This window comes from Furipterus horrens, unplaced genomic scaffold (genome assembly GCF_987537825.1).
Source record: "Furipterus horrens unplaced genomic scaffold, mFurHor1.1.pri manual_scaffold_5, whole genome shotgun sequence".
Lineage (NCBI taxonomy): Eukaryota > Metazoa > Chordata > Mammalia > Chiroptera > Furipteridae > Furipterus > Furipterus horrens.
In genome coordinates, this window is record NW_028327175.1 from 180,301,556 (window position 1) to 180,319,249 (window position 17,694).

A 17,694-nucleotide genomic window follows, 5' to 3' on the forward strand; every position below is an offset into this window, starting at 1 on the left:
AGGTTGGCACAACTTTTCTGAGCCTTGTAAAAGAAGGGTAAATATGTGGATAAATAGTAATAGATTGTCAAAGCACATAAGTGCACATAAGTAGACATTTTTAAAATGCCAGCTAGGGCTGGTGGCTTAGTTGGTTGGAATGTTGTCCTGTACACCAAAAGGTTATGAGTTTGATTCCCGGTCAGGCACATACCTAGGTTGTGGGTTCAGTCCCTGTTTGGGATGCATATTTGTGGCAACCGATCAATGTTTCTCTCTCACATCAATGTCTCTCTTTCCCTCTCTCCACCCCCAACCTTCTCTCCCTTCCTCTCTCAAATCAGTAAGAACATATCCTTAGATAAGAATTTTTTAAAAAAGAAGCCAAGTGAAAGCCAGCCAATGAGTCTGCTTACATGAATGTGTTCCTGCAGAAATTTAGAGAAAGCTGGCAACAGTAAAGCCATGTTACAAGCCTTAAAGACATTGAAGTCTTTTAGATCCCTGTAGATTGCTAAAAGGAAAAGGGGAAAAAAAACCAAATGAGTGTGTTTCAAGCCCATTCTCTCCCTCTAACTAACTCTAGGGGCCTCTCTATAAGGAAGGGCCCCTCTCCCTTCCCCGAACCCACACCCCACTTAATGTGGTATGTTTACCCTCTGCCGTCATCAGATACATCAGATACTATCCCGCTCTGTTGGCCATTGTGCTTTGTCCTGTTTCTCAGAGATCTGTGAGCTCCCCAGGGGTGGGCCCAGAACTCTGGCTCCATTCTCCCTCCCACAGGGTTGGGAGGGAATTAATTGACTTTCCCCTGGGCACATGGAGGGCTCAGTCAACACTCAATCCCCAGGCGGATACATTGGCTCAGAGGGTTAGAATGGGAGAGCAGCAAACAGTTGGCCAGGAAAGGCTAGAGGAGTTGGGGAGGGGAGGGCGGGGATAAGGGGGGAGTGTTGAGACACAGAAAGAAGTTTGGCTTCTAACACAGCCAGCTGCCCTCTGGACCTTGCAACCCTGCTGAGCCCCACTCAGCTGTTGCATGAGTACAAAGTAGGAGGGACATCAGCTGGGGAAGAGGTTACTGTCAGGCAAAGGGAAGGCCAGCAGAGAGTGGGCTGATTGCACTCACCAGAGGCAGGAAGCTAGCTGGCTGCAGAAAGGTTGCCTGGGGTGGAGGGGGGAGAGTTCTGGCCAGGGCCTGCTTGTAGGGAGGGAAAGAGGGGAGGAAAGGAGCAAAGTGAGGAGAAGAAGGGCTAGGGATTGGCTAAGGTCTCATACCTTTCAGATACGGGAGAGAGGGAGGCCCTGGTTTGAACTTCTGTAAGACAGTTGTGACCTCCCTCGGGACACTCTTAGCAACCACAGAAAGCAAAGAGGGTATAGCTCGCTCTGACCACAAAGGCAAGGCTGGGGCAAACCTCTCCTCTCCCCACTTTGGCTCCAAGGTACACTCAGGGCAAGAAAGACTTTCAGCTCATTTGTTTCTTGGAGGCCCTGGCCTGGATCTTCTTGTCCTCTTTATATGTCCATCCTTGGCTGAATATTCTGGGGTGGGGCTGCCTCCCAGGCTGGGGAAAGATTCCCTGTGGGAGGTTGGGCCACCCCAGAGATCTCCAGCCTCGTCCTGGCCCTAAGACTTTGGTTTCCAGATCTCACCTGCCCAGACCATCAGTCCCTGGGCCATAGACTCTACCTCAAGATATTAACTGTTCTCACTAATATCACACACACACACACACGCATGTTTTGCGCTTGACAGGGGAGAGCCTTGGGGAGCAGTGCTGGAGAAACGTAGGTCATAGCTCTCCAGACAGTGTGGTAACATAGGGAGCTGGCTGACCAAGTGCACTGGCCTCTTCTCAAGCATGGTCACTCAGCAGAAAACCTGCCACACCTTCTCTCTGGCCTGGGGCCCAGGAGGAGCCATATTTGAGGGTCCTGGTCAATGGCGTATTAATTTAGTCTCTTCCCTTCCTCTGGGCCTCTAAACTTGTCAACTGCCATTCTCCACATCTACATCACAACAGCCTCTGGGGATTTAGCACTGCCATCTCCTCCTGGAAGTCTTCCCTGATTCTCCCAAGTTGGTCTTCTCCACTATGCTGAACCACCAAAAGTCAGGCCCTCCTTAGCTCTTACCGCTGTGCCTGGGTCCACATGGTGTTCCATAAACATTTGCTGAAGGAGTAAACCAATATACTCATGGAGATGTGGGGACCACATCCTCTGTTTTACTCAATATTCTCAAGAAGCCAGTGGTGCCCAGATAGGATCCAGAAGGGCAAAACCAGCCCAGTTCCCTCTCCTCTGAGCAGGAGGACAGGAAATCAATCACACTAGCTTAGACCATGAGACAGGGAAGAGGCCACAGTCACAGAGGGTCCTGCCCCTTTCTCTTGACACAGAAAACTGGTTGGGACACTGGCCTAGACTTGGGAGCTGGCTTCCCTCCCTTGTTCACATTGCCCTTTTTCTCACAGGGAAGCCTGAGGCAGGGCCCTGAGGACAGTTTGCATAGTTCTGTCTTTTTGCCCTTATACCACGGTGATAGTGACAGTGGAGGGACAGATACATAGGGCTGGCTGGATTATAACTTCTCTTGGGGTGCTTGTTTAATTGAACAAGGTGGCACTTTAATCTCAGGATCTGGAGGAACTGAAGTAATAACAGCTTGAGGAACATTTCATCCGGTATCTGTCAGTTATGGGGGAGGAGATGAGCCTAGTTTCTGTCACTCATGGGGCAGGACCTTAGTTCGAGGTATGGTATGTACACGCAAAGTTTGGCTTAGAGCTGTGTTAAAAAGTGTAGGAGAACGAGGAAAGAGTAGGGAAGGAAGGACAGAGCTTGGAGGGCAGCTGGGGCAGGAGGCAGTCCTGAGGTCCCTGAGTACTTTTGGGGCTCACAGCCAGTCCTTCTGTAAGCTTTACCTCCCCAGGCTCAGAGCCTTAGGGTTGTTGCTGGCTTCTCCTTACAGGGAGCACAGGGGACAAAAGGAAGGGCATATTAAGGGGGCGGGCTAGGTAGCATGAAGATCTGTGAACATCCTACTCCTCTTTTGACATCTGGCTGGACATAGTCAAAGACCCTCAAGGTAGGTGTTACACAAAGACCAGCTCCTACCACTGAGCTGTAACTCCATCTCCCTCTTTCATGCCATAATCCCAGGCATGTATCCCCAAGCTCTCTCTTCCCAAACATGTCAAGAGAAAAGGGAAGTCGCAACTCTGCCCGCAGCTGGGTCTGTATGTTATAAGTAGGCATTCATGAGAATCCCATGGTTTCCTGGGATAAAGGTCATTTGTGTGCAAAAAGCCTATCACAGGGCCCCTCCTCCTTTCTTTAAGGCCCCAGGAGACCAGAGCTACATAGATTGACTGCCCACATATGAAGGCAGTACATGATAAGTGAACTCAGCTCACCCCCATTTCACAAAAGAGAAACTGAGAGACAAAGCATTAAAAGAGCAAATCAGAGACTACAGTTGGAAGAGAAAGAAACAGGCTTCAGAATCTTGTTATTTTCCATTGTCTCAAGTGTCAGTTTATTTCCCGAGCACGGTCGGCTACTGTGTCACCCCTTGCCTACTATGACATAAGGGAAGAAATTGAAATCTACAAAGGGTATGACTTTTGTTGGCCACAAAACAATGCAGCATCAGTATCATAATGCCCAGGATTCTGCGGTCTTCAACATGAATCCAGGAAGCAGAGTGTGCCCATACATTTAAAACCCTTGCCTAGGTCAGGTCAGAGTCAATGAAGGGGAACACTTTTTTCTTTTATTAATCCTCACCAAGGGACATATTCACTGATTCCAGTGAAAGAAAAATAGCTATCAGCCGCCACATGTGCCCTGACCAGAGATGACCAGGGATTGAACATGCAACCTGCCCCCCTTCCCCCCTACCCCCACCTTCCTCTACCTTCCCCCTGACCAGGGATCAGCTGAGAATTGAACCTGAAACCAAGATATGGACCCTGACTAGGAATCGAATCCTCAACCCTCTGGTGTAGAGGGCAACACTCCAACCAAGCAAGCCACGGGGGCAGGACAATAAAAGTGAACATCTTGATAGACATGGTAGATGGTTTTTCAGGCAAAAGTGACTCACAGACACAGCAGATGAGAAAGAGAGAAGTAACAATACCCCGCAACTCTGCTTCCATCCAAAAGGTCTGGGAGTGGGCCGCCCTCCCCACCCCCTCTGCCTGGCTGACTCCCTTTCAGAGAGGTCCCTGCATCCTAGGGAAGTCCAGGGCACTGTCACTGGGGTGCTTAGAGTGGGAAATCCAAATCATGCTTGGAGAAGCGAGATCATTCATGAGAAGCCTCCACATTCCAGAGGCGTAGAACTCTCTCTCACCTCTCTTCTTGGCCGTGACCAGCTTGGGGTCACATGCTTTCTTTGTGGGTAGAAGGAAATTTGGACAGAACAATCAACACAACTGCCTCCTTAGAAGTGGGAAGAGGTGGCGAATTCTTCAAACTGTCTTCCCTTCTGTCAGGTGTCCCAGTGAAACAAAGGTCAGATCAATGCAGCAGTGCAGGTGAAAGGGATAGAGGTCAGCTACCACAACTTGGCTGGTGAGCAAAATCAAATAAGAGCTAGGCCACAGAATTCCTCAGAAAGACCCTCACCCCTTGCAGAGGTCAGGATGGGATGAGAGGCCAGTGGGCCCCTCTGGCAAGCTGTGCCTTAACATTGTCCCCAGCAAGCCAACTCTAGAAATCAGCCACACCTGAGGGATACTCTGGGCCCAGCCCTGGAAACATCCAGGAGGGCATGTCCTGATGACCGTATCTGTGCCCTCAGGGGAACCAGAAAAGTCACAGCCAAGTCAGAACTCAGCTAGGAGAATTGGTAGGCACAGACTGAAGCACCAGCCTTATAGGGCAAGTAGGCAGCAATTATTTTTTGTTTTTTAAAGAAAGAAAAGAAATGAACTCTGGGTTCCTCTTGAGCAAAGATGATGCCTAGAATCTCCAAAGTTTCTGTATTTAGTAAAACAATTTACTCTAAATCCTTTTATCCTTTTTTCCCTTCACCTTATATTATGTATCTGTTTATTTTAGTTGTCCATCGCCCCAGAATGTAACCTCCAACAAGGTGAGAACATGGGGCTCATTCACCAGTGTTCCCAGCTCCCAGAACAGTGCCTGCTCTATAGTAGGGGATTAATATTTATTGCAATAAATTAAGCAAATTTTAGGAGTCCCTTTCCTGGGCTTATACTCTGGTTTCCATGCAATAAAATGGGCAGGTAAAAAAATAAAAAATAAAAAATCTGCAGATTGTAAGTGTTTAGTTTGATGAATCTTGACAATTGTATATACTCAGGTAACCAATATCCAAAACAAAATATAGAACATTTCAATCACCAAAATCTCCCCTCATGTCCCTTTCCAAATCAAATCGTCCCGTCTTAGGCAACCATGTTCTGACTCTCTCATTTCTGTTACTGGATTTCACATAAAGGGAATCAGTCAATATGTACTTTTGGCGTCTAACTTCTTTGGTGAGCGTATTTTTGAGAATCATGCATGTTGTTGTATGTGTTTGTAGTTCATTTTCTTTGATTCTGAGTATCTATTGTATGACTATGCCACCAGTCGTTTATTCGTTCCTTTATTTGTGAACTTTTGGAATGTTTCCTACTTGAGGCTAGAGTAACTTTTAGCTGCGATGAGTTTTCTTGGACAAGTCTTTTTGTGTACATACATTTTAATTTCACTTAAGGAAATTCCTGGGAGTGGAATCACTGGATCTTAGGATAGATGAATATTTAATGTTTTAAGAAACTGCCAAACTATTTCCAGAGTAATTGTACCATCTTATGCTTCCACCAGCAATGTAGGAAAGTTTCAATTGTTCCACGTGACCATCAACACTTAAGTGATCTGTCTTTTTAAATGCAGTCATTCTAGTGTGTAGTGGTATCTCATTGTAGTTTTTGTTTTAATAGCTTTATTGAGATGTAATTTACCTACCAAATAATTTATCAATTTAAATTTTACAATTCAATGGCTTTTAGTATAGTCCCAAAGTTGTGCATTCATTACCACAATCAATTTATTTTATTTTTAAATTATTTAAATTATATTTTATTGATTATTCTATTACAGTTGTCCTGATTTTTCCCTCTTTGCTCCTCTAAACCAGCACCCCCACTCCCCTCAGGCAGTCCCCACACCATCGTTCATTTCCATGGGTCATGTGTAGGTTCTTTGTCAACTCCATTTCCTATACTGTACTTTACATCCCCATGGCTATTCTGTAACTACTTATTTGTATTTCTTAATCCTCTCACCTCTTTACCCATTCCTCCACACCCCACTTCCATCTGGCAGCCATCAAAACGCTCTCTGTATCCATGATCCGGTCTCTGTTCTTGTTTGCATAGTTTGTTTTTTAGATTCAATTATTGATAGATATGTGTTTATTGCCATTTTATTGTTCATAGTTTTGATCTTCTTTTTCTTAAATAAGTCCCTTTTACATTTCATATAATAATGGTTTGGTGATATTGAACTCCTTTAGTTTTTTCTTGTCTGGGAAGCTCTTTATCTGCCTTTCAATTCTAAATGATAGCTTTGCTGGGTAGAGCATTCTTGGATGTAGGTCTCTGCTTTCCATGACTAAATATTTCTTGCCAATCCCTTCTAGCCTGCAAAGCTTCTTTTGAGAAATCAGCTGAAAGTCTTTTGGGGACTCCTTCATAGGTAACTAACTGCTTTTCTCTTGCTGCTCTTAAGATGCTCTCTTTATCTTTAACCTTTGGCATTTTAATTATGATGTGTCTCAGTGTGGTCCTCTTGGGTCTAGCTTGTTTGAGACTCTTTGTGCTTCCTGGACTTGTATGTCAATTTCCTTTGCCAAATTTGGGAAGTTTTCCTTCATTATTTTTTCACACAAGTTTCAATTTCTTGCTCTTCATCTTCTTCTTCTGGCACCCCTATGATTCGGATGTTAGCACATTTGAAGTTGTCCCAGAGGTTCCTAAGCCTCTCCTTGTTTTTTCAATTTTTGTTTCTTTATTCTGTACTGGTCGACTGCTTATTTCTTCCTTATGTTTCATATCATTGATTTGGACCCGTTTTTCTTCCCTTCACCATTGGTTTCATATGGATTTTCCTTAATTTCGCTTACCATAGCCTTCATTTCTTCCTTTCTGCTTTTGTCGTACTCTAGCATATTTGTCAAGTCTGTGAGCATCTTTATCACCAGTGTTTTGAACTCTTCCTCTATAGGTTGGCTATCTCCTTATCTGATAGGCTGGATATATCCTCATCACATAGTTCTCCCAGTGGAACCTTGATCTGTTTCCTCTTTTGGGCCATACTTCTCTGTCTCCTCAACTTGACAGGCTCCTATGTTTGCCTCTGTGTCTTAGGTAGAGCTGTCACCACCTGTTACATTGTAAGGGACAGAGACTTTGTCAGTGCGGGGTAACCCGTTTCATCATGTTGTGGTGCTGTATGGGGGGAAGGGGTCTGAGAGGGAACAATGCTGCTTGCTCAGCACTTGTCCCTTTTCCAGGCACTTCTCCCATTTCCCATATAGAACTGGCACCTCTTTAGCTGTTGCCCTGGCCACCATTTCCAGAGTGGGTGGGTCTGTGGATGTTCTAGGACCATAGGGGTCATCTAAACAAATGAGCTCTGCTGAGAGACTGGCAGTTTCTTCCTCTGCCCCAACCCCCACTGTTTTTCACAGTTAGAAGCAATTAGACTTTATTTTCCCTGGCTCTAGAACCATGAGCTGCGTGGTCTGATCTGGTGTTGGGAGTGATCCCTGGGTGTCCCTCCATACTTTTTTAAATGTGTGACTGTGCTTTCCCCCAATTGGCCACAGCTGCTGTCACCACTGCCGCCTCCACACCGCATCCTCTCCACCCCGTCTGGATGAGTATTTTTCCTTTATATCTTTGTTTGTTGGACTTCCATGCAGTTCCATTTTCTGGAACTTCTGGTTGTCTCCAGTTTTGAGATAGTTGTATTCCTTCTTAGTTGTTGAGGGAGATGCAGCATGTCTTCCTATGCCTCCATCTTGGCTGAAAACCTGAGTACACCCTCCTCTTGTAGTTAAGCCTTGATTGCTGTTGGCAGGTCAATGAAAGTGATTCATGTAGGCCGGTCAGTTGCAAGGACTGGCTGTGACCACCAACCACCAATCTCCACTCTCTGTGGAGGATCAGCTGTGCAGGAGCAGGGTGATAGTGCTCTGATGCGATCTGTAGCTGTCCACTGGGTGTGCAGGCTCTCAAGTTTCCTGGGTGGGGCAGGCCAAGGTCAGCCACCACCTGTGTTTTTCACAGTGTCACCCTGGCTGAGCTATAAAACAATCTGAGATGACTGTTACTTGTTCTGGGCTTGGAAATTCCCAGGGGAAGCCAAGCTGTGAATCAAGTCTGGCTACTGCTAGGGCTGGGCCTCGGGCCACTTAGCAAGAGGTACAGGGGCTAAGGGGTTACTGAAGTTGGCTGTTGCTTGCTTGATAGGATTTAGGAAGTTGTGAAGCATGAGCCAAGACTGGTCATTCATATGGAAAAGTCAAGATTAATAGTTTGGGTGGGGCTGTAAGTTGAGTGGGACAGAGTCTCAGGGGATCTCCAGGGCAGGGCAAACAGTGTTAGCTAGGTTGATGGAGTCTCAGATATGATACCACCTGCCAGCTCTGTTGCTCTTTTGGGGGAGGGCTCAGGAAATGGACAATGGCCTCTGTCTGCCTTTCTGTCTGGGAGAAAGCTGTTCCCCTGCTCCTGTTTTGATGCCAGACACTTCAGTTTCTCCCCGTATGCTACTGGTGCCTTTTAAGTTGCTACCCTGATGCTGGTGTTCAGAAAGAGTGAGTCTGAGTAAGTCTGTGTGTGGGTTCTTTAAGGAGAACTGCATGATGATCCAGAAGTTTATTCCACTGACTCAATCCCCATTGGTTTTGGCAGCCAGAAGTTATGGGGACTTATCTTCCTGGCACTGGAACCCTGGGCGGCGGGGCCTGGTGTGGGACTAGGACTCTCCTCACTCCTGAGATATCCCTTCTGAATTTTTGTCCACCGCATGTGGATGTGGGGCCAGTCCATTCCGCATCTCCACCCCCTTACCAGTCTGGATGGATGTGGTTTTTTTTAATTCCATAATTGTCAGACTTCCATTTAACTTGATTTCTGATGGTTCTGAATGATGGTTGTTCTACATTTTAGTTCTAATTTTGATGTGGCTGTGTGAGGAGGTAAGCTGTGTTTACCTATGCCACTATCTTTACTGAAAGTCTATCATAGTCAACTTTAGAACATCTGCATTACCCCAAAAAGAAACTCTGCAGTCCTCACACCCCTCACCTCCTCCACTAACCCCTGAAAACCTTAGACAGTCATTAATCTACTTTACATTTCCATAGATTTCCTTATCCTGGACATTTTATATAAATGGAATCATACAAAATGTGGTCCTTTGTGACTGGTTTCCTTCACTTAGCATTATATCTTCAAGACTTGTTTATCTCATGGCATGTACCAGCACTTCATTCTTTTTCATTGCTGAATAATATTTCTTTGTAAAGTCTTATTTCATTTCACATCTTATTTATTCCTTAGCCAATTGATGGGCATTTGGTTGTTTCCACTTTTTGGCTATTATAAATGATGCTTCTATAAATGTGTGTGTACAGCCCTGGCTGATGTGCCTCAATTGATTAGGCATCATCCTGCAAACCAAAAAGTCAGCTGTTCGATTCCTGGTCAGGGTACATGCCTGGGTTGCAGGTTTGGTCCCTGGTCAGGGAGTGTTTGGAAGGCAACCGATTGATGTTTCTCTCTCACATTGATGTTTCTTTCCCTCTTTTTTTTCCCCTTTATTTCTCTCTCAAAATAAATAAGTAAATGAATAAATAAATAAATAAAGTTTAAAAAATAAGTGTGTGTGTGTACAAGTTTTTGCGTGGACATATGTTATCATTCTCTTAGGTATATACCTGGGAGTGGAATTGCTGGATCATATAATAACTCCATGTTCAACCTTTTGAGGTGCTGCCAAACTGTTCTCAAAAGTGGTTGCACCATGTCACATTCCCACCAGCAGTGAATGAAGTTTCCGATTTCTCAATATTCTCAACAATTGTTATTAGCTGTCTTTTTTAATATAGCTATCCTAATGCATATGAAGTATCTCATTTTGGTTTTGACTTGCATTTCTTTGATGATGAACAATGTTGAGCTTTTTTCATGTGCTTATAGGTCATTTGTGAGTATTCTTTGGAGAAGTATCTATTCAATTTTTAATCAGGTTATTTGTCTTTTTACTATTGAGTTATAGGAGTTCTTCATATGTTCTAGGTATGTCTCTTATTAGATGTATGATATGCAAACATTTTCTCTTATTTTGTGGGTTGTCTTTTCACTTTCTTGATAATGTCCAATCTATTTTTTTTCTTGTTGCTTATGCTTTGGGTGTCACATCTGAGACTAATGATGAGCAATTTTTATGTGCTTATTGGCCATTTCTATATCTTTTTTGTGAAATATCTGTTCAAATCTTTTGCCATTTTTAAGTGAGTTGTTTATGTTTTTATGTGCTGTGACTCTGTTCCCCTTCTTTGGCTCGTGTATTTATTTTCAGAATAGTTCCTTCAGATAGCAGAAAATTTGAAACTTCAGGAAGTCTAATGTATCCACTTTTTTTTCATATGGTTATTGCTTTCATGTTCTGTCCAAAAAGTCTACCCCAAGGTTGCAAAGATATTTTACTTTGGTTTAATATAGAAGCTTTATGATTATAAATCTTACATTTAGCTCTATGACCCCTCTCAAATTAATTTTTGTGTATAGAGTGAGCTAGAGGTTGAGGTTTATTCATTGTATATGGATATAAGTTGTTCCAAAAAATATTTGTTAAAGAGACTTTTCCCTCCAAATTGTATTGATTTGGGATCTTTATAAAATATCAGTTAACTGTGTATGTGTTGTTGTATTTCTGAAATTCCTAATTGTTTCATTAATCTAGTTCTGTTCACTTTTGCTAAAACCACTATTCTAACTTTGTAGTAAATCCTAAAATAAAAGAGTTTAATCCCTCCAACTTTGTTTTTGTTTTTCAAGACTATTTTGTCTATCTAAACCCTTTGCATTTCCACTTAAATTTTAGAATCAGCTTGTCTATTTCCTCAAAGAAATCTGTTAGATTGTTATAGGGAGTAAAATCATCTATAGATTAGCAATGAGTTCTCCTATCCATAAACATGGTATGTCTTCCTTTCTTTAAGAATTTAAAAATTTCTCTCAGCAATGTTTTGTAGTTTTCAGAGTAGATATCATGCATGTTTTGTTACATTTATTACTTTGCATTTGATATTTTTTGATGTATTGCAAACAGTATATTTTAAATTTCATTCTCCAACTACTCTGTAGTAATGTATAGAATAGAATAATTTTTTATATTGGCTTTGTATCCTTGAGCTTTCTAAATTCACTTATCAATTTTGGCAACAGGGTCCTGTCTCAAGGAGCTTAAACTTTGACAGAAGAAATAAGATACATAAAGGTAATTATTTTGTAAGAATTACCATAAAAAAAATGGAGTAAGTTCTCTGGAGGCCCTAGGTGAATAGAGAGCATATTTTAGCAAAGGTGAAAATCAGGGGATGTTTTAAGAGAAGGACAGAGCTTTAGTTTGGCCTTGAAGAATAAGTAATATTTTGACAGACAGAGAGAGGGAGGAAAAAGTTGGGAAAATGGAGAATGTTTAGAAATCAGTAAAAGAGCAGTTTGACAAAGATATAAGTTATACCAAGCAGGTAGTGAGAATTAAAGTTGAAACAGAAAGTTCAGGGTCAAATCATAGAGCACTTTGAATACTATAATTGCAATTTACTATGTGTCCAATAGTGTAGTAATCAACTTGATACATTATTTAATATTTACAACAATTTTGGTTTTTTTATGGGTAATTTTTAAAATGTTTAAAACATTTGCTTTGGCTGGTGTGACTCAGCAGACTGAGTGCCATCCTGTGAACAAAAGGGTCACAAGTTCAATTCCCAGTCAGGGCACATGCCTGGGTTGTGGGTTGGGTCCCCAGTTGAGGGCACACGAGAAGCAACTACACATTGATGTGTCTCTCCCTTCCCCTGTCTCTAAAAATAAATAAATAAAATCTTAAAAGTTTTTTTAATGTTTAAAAAGTTTTTAATTACAGTTGGCATGCAATATTATATTAGTTTCAGGTGTACAGCATAGTGATTAGACATTTATATAACTTACAAAGTGATCACCCATCTGACACCATACATAATTGCGATGTTATTGACTCTATTCCCTATGCTGTACTTTACATCCCCATGACTGTCACAACAATTTTGCAAAACAAATATTATTATCCTCATATTACTAATGAGAAAATTGGAGCTCACAGAACAAAGTAAACTGACCAAGGTTAGAAAGTATCTCATTAAATTTCAGAAACAGGATCTCAGCGTAACAGTTCTTTTCTTTTCTCCCCTTTACAATGTTTTTTTACATAGTTGTGATTACATAAATATATAAGTTTTTGTCCTACCTTGTTAACATTATAGCATGACCCCTTTCCTATGTCATTAGAAATGCTTCTTACACAATATTTTTATTGATGCTGGCTGCATAAAACTGTAGCATAGGTTATAGTCTTTATAATATTACATATTATAACATTACCTTTAATATTGTAAATAATGCTATGGCAAATATGTTTGTGTATCAATTTACCCTCCTACCAAAACGTGAATATTCTCAAGTCTTTGGTAGCAACAAATTATATATCATTATTATTTTGTATTGAATAATGAGTAAAGTTTAACATGTTTTCAGTGTTTGTTTGCCATCTATATGAATTCTCTTATGAGTGCCCATTAAGTTCCTTTGCTCCTTTATCATTTCGAGTTTCAGCTAAATTTAATCAGTCTGTATGAGCATGTTAACTTTTTGCTGTGATCATTGTCGGGGCAACTTGTTTTTTTCCCCTGCCCCTTGACTAAGAAACAAACTTAGAATCCAAGTCAGTGTGTTGGTTTGACTATTGTCACTTGAGAACCATAGTATGACCAGGGCCTCAGGAGTGGAGGTGATCTCTGCCCCAAGGGGAAACAAATTCCCAGTTATGAAAACAGAATAAATATATTCTCATATAATTAATTTGAGGTAGCTTTTTTCCCCCCAACATGAATATCTCTATTTTTTTATACTAATAAAGGAGAAGGGAGTAGTAGCTGAAATAGACACAAACATTGTATCATTCCATTCTAAATTATGTATTCATCAGGTTCATGTCAAAAGTGTGACAATTGCCCTGGCCAGTAGCTCAGTTGGTAGGAGCATTGTCCCATACACCAAAAGGTTGTAGGTTTGATCTCCCTTCAGGGCACATACCTAGATGGTGGGGTTCAATCACTCATCAGGGAGCATACAGGAGGAAACTGATATATATTTCTCTCTCACATCAATGTCTCTGTCTCTCTCTCTCTCCCCCACCCCTTCCACTCTCTTTAATATCGATAAACATCCTCGGGTGAGGATTAAAAAAACAAACAGTAACAATTTCCCAAGGGTATAGCTGAGAAACAATTACCATTTTGGCAAACTATTGCAGTGAAATACCCTTCTGGGTCTATTATGTTACCTGGCTGTGCTGGCTACAACAGCCTCAGGATTTTCACACTCAGAGCACCAGGATACCCAGAGAAGTGTGGGTCAACCAGAGAACTTTTCCAAGCATAGGTTTGCATTCCTGACTCTGTCTTTTTTGTTTGTTTGTTTGTTTATTTATTTTATTTTTTAGAAAGAGGGTAAAGGGAAAGAGAGGGAAACATCACTGTGTGGTTGCCTCTCACTCGCGCCCCTAACTGGGGACCTGATGTGCAACCTGGTAATGTGCCCTGGTAATGTGAGCCAGCAACACTTGGCTCACAGGCTGACGCTCAATCCACTGAGCCACAGCAGCCAGGGCCCTGACTCTGTATTGAATATGAACAATTCCTTGCCTATAATAACCAGGTCCAGAAACACTTGGGATGGGCTAAATGATCAGGGAGATGGTTTTCTGTGACTTCTTGCTATTGACACCTTATTTATGTAAGATGGCTAAAGAGGGTCTGTTTCTCCTTGTTCTCTTGAGTTCAAGAATCAAAATAAAGTTTAGAAACTGCCATGGTATGGTGTGCCTCTTTTCATAGGGGAAGGTTTATAGCTCGAATCTCCACCTCCAAGCGTATTTTGTGCTTTCCTCTTATATACTAAAATATCTATCATCTTATATGTAAACTCTATGGTATACAAATATTGATCATATACTTATTTATAACTACTAATTTGCCATTGACCTAATACTTTTTCATACCAAAGCTCATGCTTTTCCCATAATATTACTTCTATCATGCAACCCTATTTTGTGGGCAGTAGCAAGTTACTGAGGGCTTTAAAGTAATGGGTGACACATTCATAGCCATGTGACTTGCCCTGGATGAACTTAAGGGAGGAAAACCAAGTTAGGGAACTAGTCACTTTCCTATCACAGTTATCAACAATTAGATGGGCTCTGACCATTTCTCCCTGAAACTCTATTCCTGGTCCAGACATTCCCGAGACTCCCAAAATTGCCTCACAAGGTAACATCTTCTCTTCATAGTGGAATGAATTACCCCATTTCTACATTTTTGTCTTGGTAGGCCTTCCCTTTCTCTGGCAGAAAATAAATTATTACTAGCACCTGGCTCAAGTGCTCATGCCAGCACTAGGTAATACAGTAATCCCTCTCTATATCGCGGTTCACTTATCGCAGCCTCACTGTATTGTGGGATTTTTAAAAATATTATATTTAATTATTTATCACGGATTTTACACTATATCACAGGATTTCGCGGTACTGTATATGTATGTTGTTAAAGTTACGTAGGTTTAAGAGTGTAGAATATGTTTAAGAACATAAGTAGTGTTTATAAAAGTGTGGAAAAGGTTAATAAGGGAGTGGGAAAGGTTAACAAGGGACTGGGAACAGTTTATAAGTGTGTGGGAAGGGTTTATAAAGCCTTAAAATATATATCGTCGGCAGCCGTCCGTCTTGAGAGACGATGGTGCAGCTTCTTAAGAGTCTATCTGCACCGCCGAGAATGGCTGTGCAGTCCAACTCGGGAGTGACACGGTATCTGTCTCCTCCCATGTTGAATCGACATCTTGCGATGACGCTGGAGTATCCTCTCCAGTGAAGCTGAAGCTACAGAGCCTGGGCAGGGTGATATGGAGGGTCTGCTGTTGCCCATGCAGCAGACTCCCCCTCTCTTCGCAGCTGAAGGATCCAAGGGAAAGACGGAGTCAATACAGCTTGGCTTCAGGTGCGCCGCAGGAGTTGCCGGTGTTGACTACAATGTCAAACCGCCTTAGGGACTCCGGCTCCGGATTTTCTGTCGGGGTTTACTCCCTTAGCCTTTCCCCTGAAGAGGTATGCTGCAAGGCAGCGGAGGTTTTTTGGAATCAGAGTTTTCCTTCTCTGATGTGCCCTGACTGGAAGATCGAACCAGCGACACTTAGCTCGCAGGTCGACGCTCAATCCACTGAGCCAAACCAGTATATAAATACTAAAATAAATGTAAGGTTCCTACTTCACGGATTTTCACCTGTTGCAAGGGGCGAGCGGGGGGGTCTAGAACATAATACCCGCAATAAGTGAGGGAATACTCTACTGCAGTAATATCTATCAGAGTTTAAGTAGTGAGCAGAGCAGTTTCCAGGGAACCTTGATGTTTCATATTGTTCCCTGATAAGTCCACGGTCTGGAGAAAACAAGGTCAAATACACTGAGGCAGTTAAAGAGAAAGAAAGCTGGTCACCTTCAGTCACGATTAAAAGTATACCCCAAAGGAAACCCTGAATCTTATCCCTTGAAGAGTAACCCTGTAGTTGGTAGAGGAATTAGGCCAATCTGACATGCAGAGAGAGCTGGAAGAGGAATATACTTCTGCATATGCCAAGCATTTCGGAGCCATGGAAAGACAAGATGTCCATATCTGAAAACGTCTCACCCAAGCCAGGTGGCTTAGTTGGTTGGAGCGTCATCCCATATACCAAAAGACTGAGAGTTTGATTCTTGGTTACATACCTAGGTTACAGATTCAATCCCTGGTCGGTGTGCGTGCATAAGGGAGGCAACTGGTCAAAGTTTCTGATGTTTCTCATTGCAATGTTTCTCACTCTCACCCTTCCTCTCTCTCTAAAATCAATACACCTATCCTGAGGTGAAGATTTCAAAAGAAGAAAACATCTAGTCTCATTCAAAAGTTCTGCACTGGACTGGGAGCCAGGACTGGAATGGAGGTACCTGGTGACTGACCAGAGTTGGCCTGACCCTGACACCAGTGGCCAACAAGGAACCCCTTAGTCCTCCTCCCAAGCAATCCCAAGTGCCTGTCTTCCTGAGAAGCCAATCGTTGGCACACAAGTCCTTATTTTCTTCTCTTTCCCCAGGAAGTATCCTGGATAGTGTTTGGGGAGGCACAGGTGTGAAAGGAGGCTGGAAGAATGCATAGCCTGCCTTGTTCTCAGCTTACTCTCATGGTAAGTCTCCCACAGGCCAAGAAAAGAGGGGGAAGGAGGGGTATGAGGAACAGGTCAATGAGGTCAGAGTATCTCAAGAACACAGGGTTCTGCACAGGGAATAAGAGTTTGGACTCTAGCATCACATTTCTTCTTTTCTTTTCTTTTTTTTTAATTTCTTTTTTTATTGTTCTATTACAGTTGCCCCAATTTCCACACACACCCCTTTGCTCTCCACTGCCCTGCCTCCCACCCCCACCCCAGCATCACACTTCTGAGCTCAGCTCCTAGCTCCACCACTTACTGGCTGCTGTGACCATAGGCAAGTTATTTAACGTCTCCATATCTCACTTTTCTCATCTTTAAAAGGGAATGAGTAATGGACTACATACCTCACAAGGTCACAGTAAGGATTAAATAAAATGATTCTTGTGAGTTGGCTTGCAGTAATAATTCCACACCTGTCAGCTATTCTTGTTCCACATAGCCCTTTTTCCTGCTTCTGGGTGAAAACACATGTCTGTGCTTCCTGCCTTTTTTCCATGAAGATTTCAAAATTACATGACCATCTGAAGAATCTCCAAAACATCCCGTAAACGTTCTGGAGGCGTGGGTACAGGGATGGGATGGCTCACTGCTGCCTGGAGGTGACCAACCCTGCTGGGTGGGCCTATTGGCTGAACATCGTGCGCGCGTGCAGGTCCACACATATGTGAATGGGCGTGCGTCGGCTCGACCGCCAGCCCCGAGGCTTGGCGAGTTCAGCGTCCCGGGTTAGCTTCGCAGTGGGCGGGGCAGAGCCATTGTTCCGCAGCTGACCGAGTCCAGCGCTTGCTAGAGAGGGCAGCGGGCTTCACCAGCCCCCATGCGACCCCGACCCCAGGTTTAAACCCTTGTCTTCCCTCCCGCGCGTCTCTGGGAAGGGGAAGGAAAGCAGGATGGAGTTGTGCCTACTGGTCTCCCCCGTGGCTTCTCTACTGTTTCCTATGAAACTTCCCCAGTGCCCATCCAATCGCTTAGTGCCGGGGACCAGCCCCGGGCTGGTACCCACCCCCCGTTCCCAGACTGGGTCCTCCCCATCTTCCGGAGAGAAAGCTCCCGGGTGCCTCCAAGGCCGCAGGGTGCCGGACAGAGGCCCAGCGGCCGGTGGAAGGGAAGC

At 43.2% G+C, this 17,694-nt stretch overlaps 1 non-coding gene across 1 annotated transcript; it reads left to right on the forward strand.

Moving 5' to 3' along the window:
* The first annotated feature begins 371 nt into the window (after positions 1 to 371).
* LOC150010498 (small nucleolar RNA SNORA33) lies at positions 372 to 501 on the forward strand. The gene has a single exon (XR_016511580.1). It is a non-coding gene; the product is annotated as a small nucleolar RNA SNORA33 (small nucleolar RNA).
* The last annotated feature ends 17,193 nt before the right edge of the window (positions 502 to 17,694 follow it).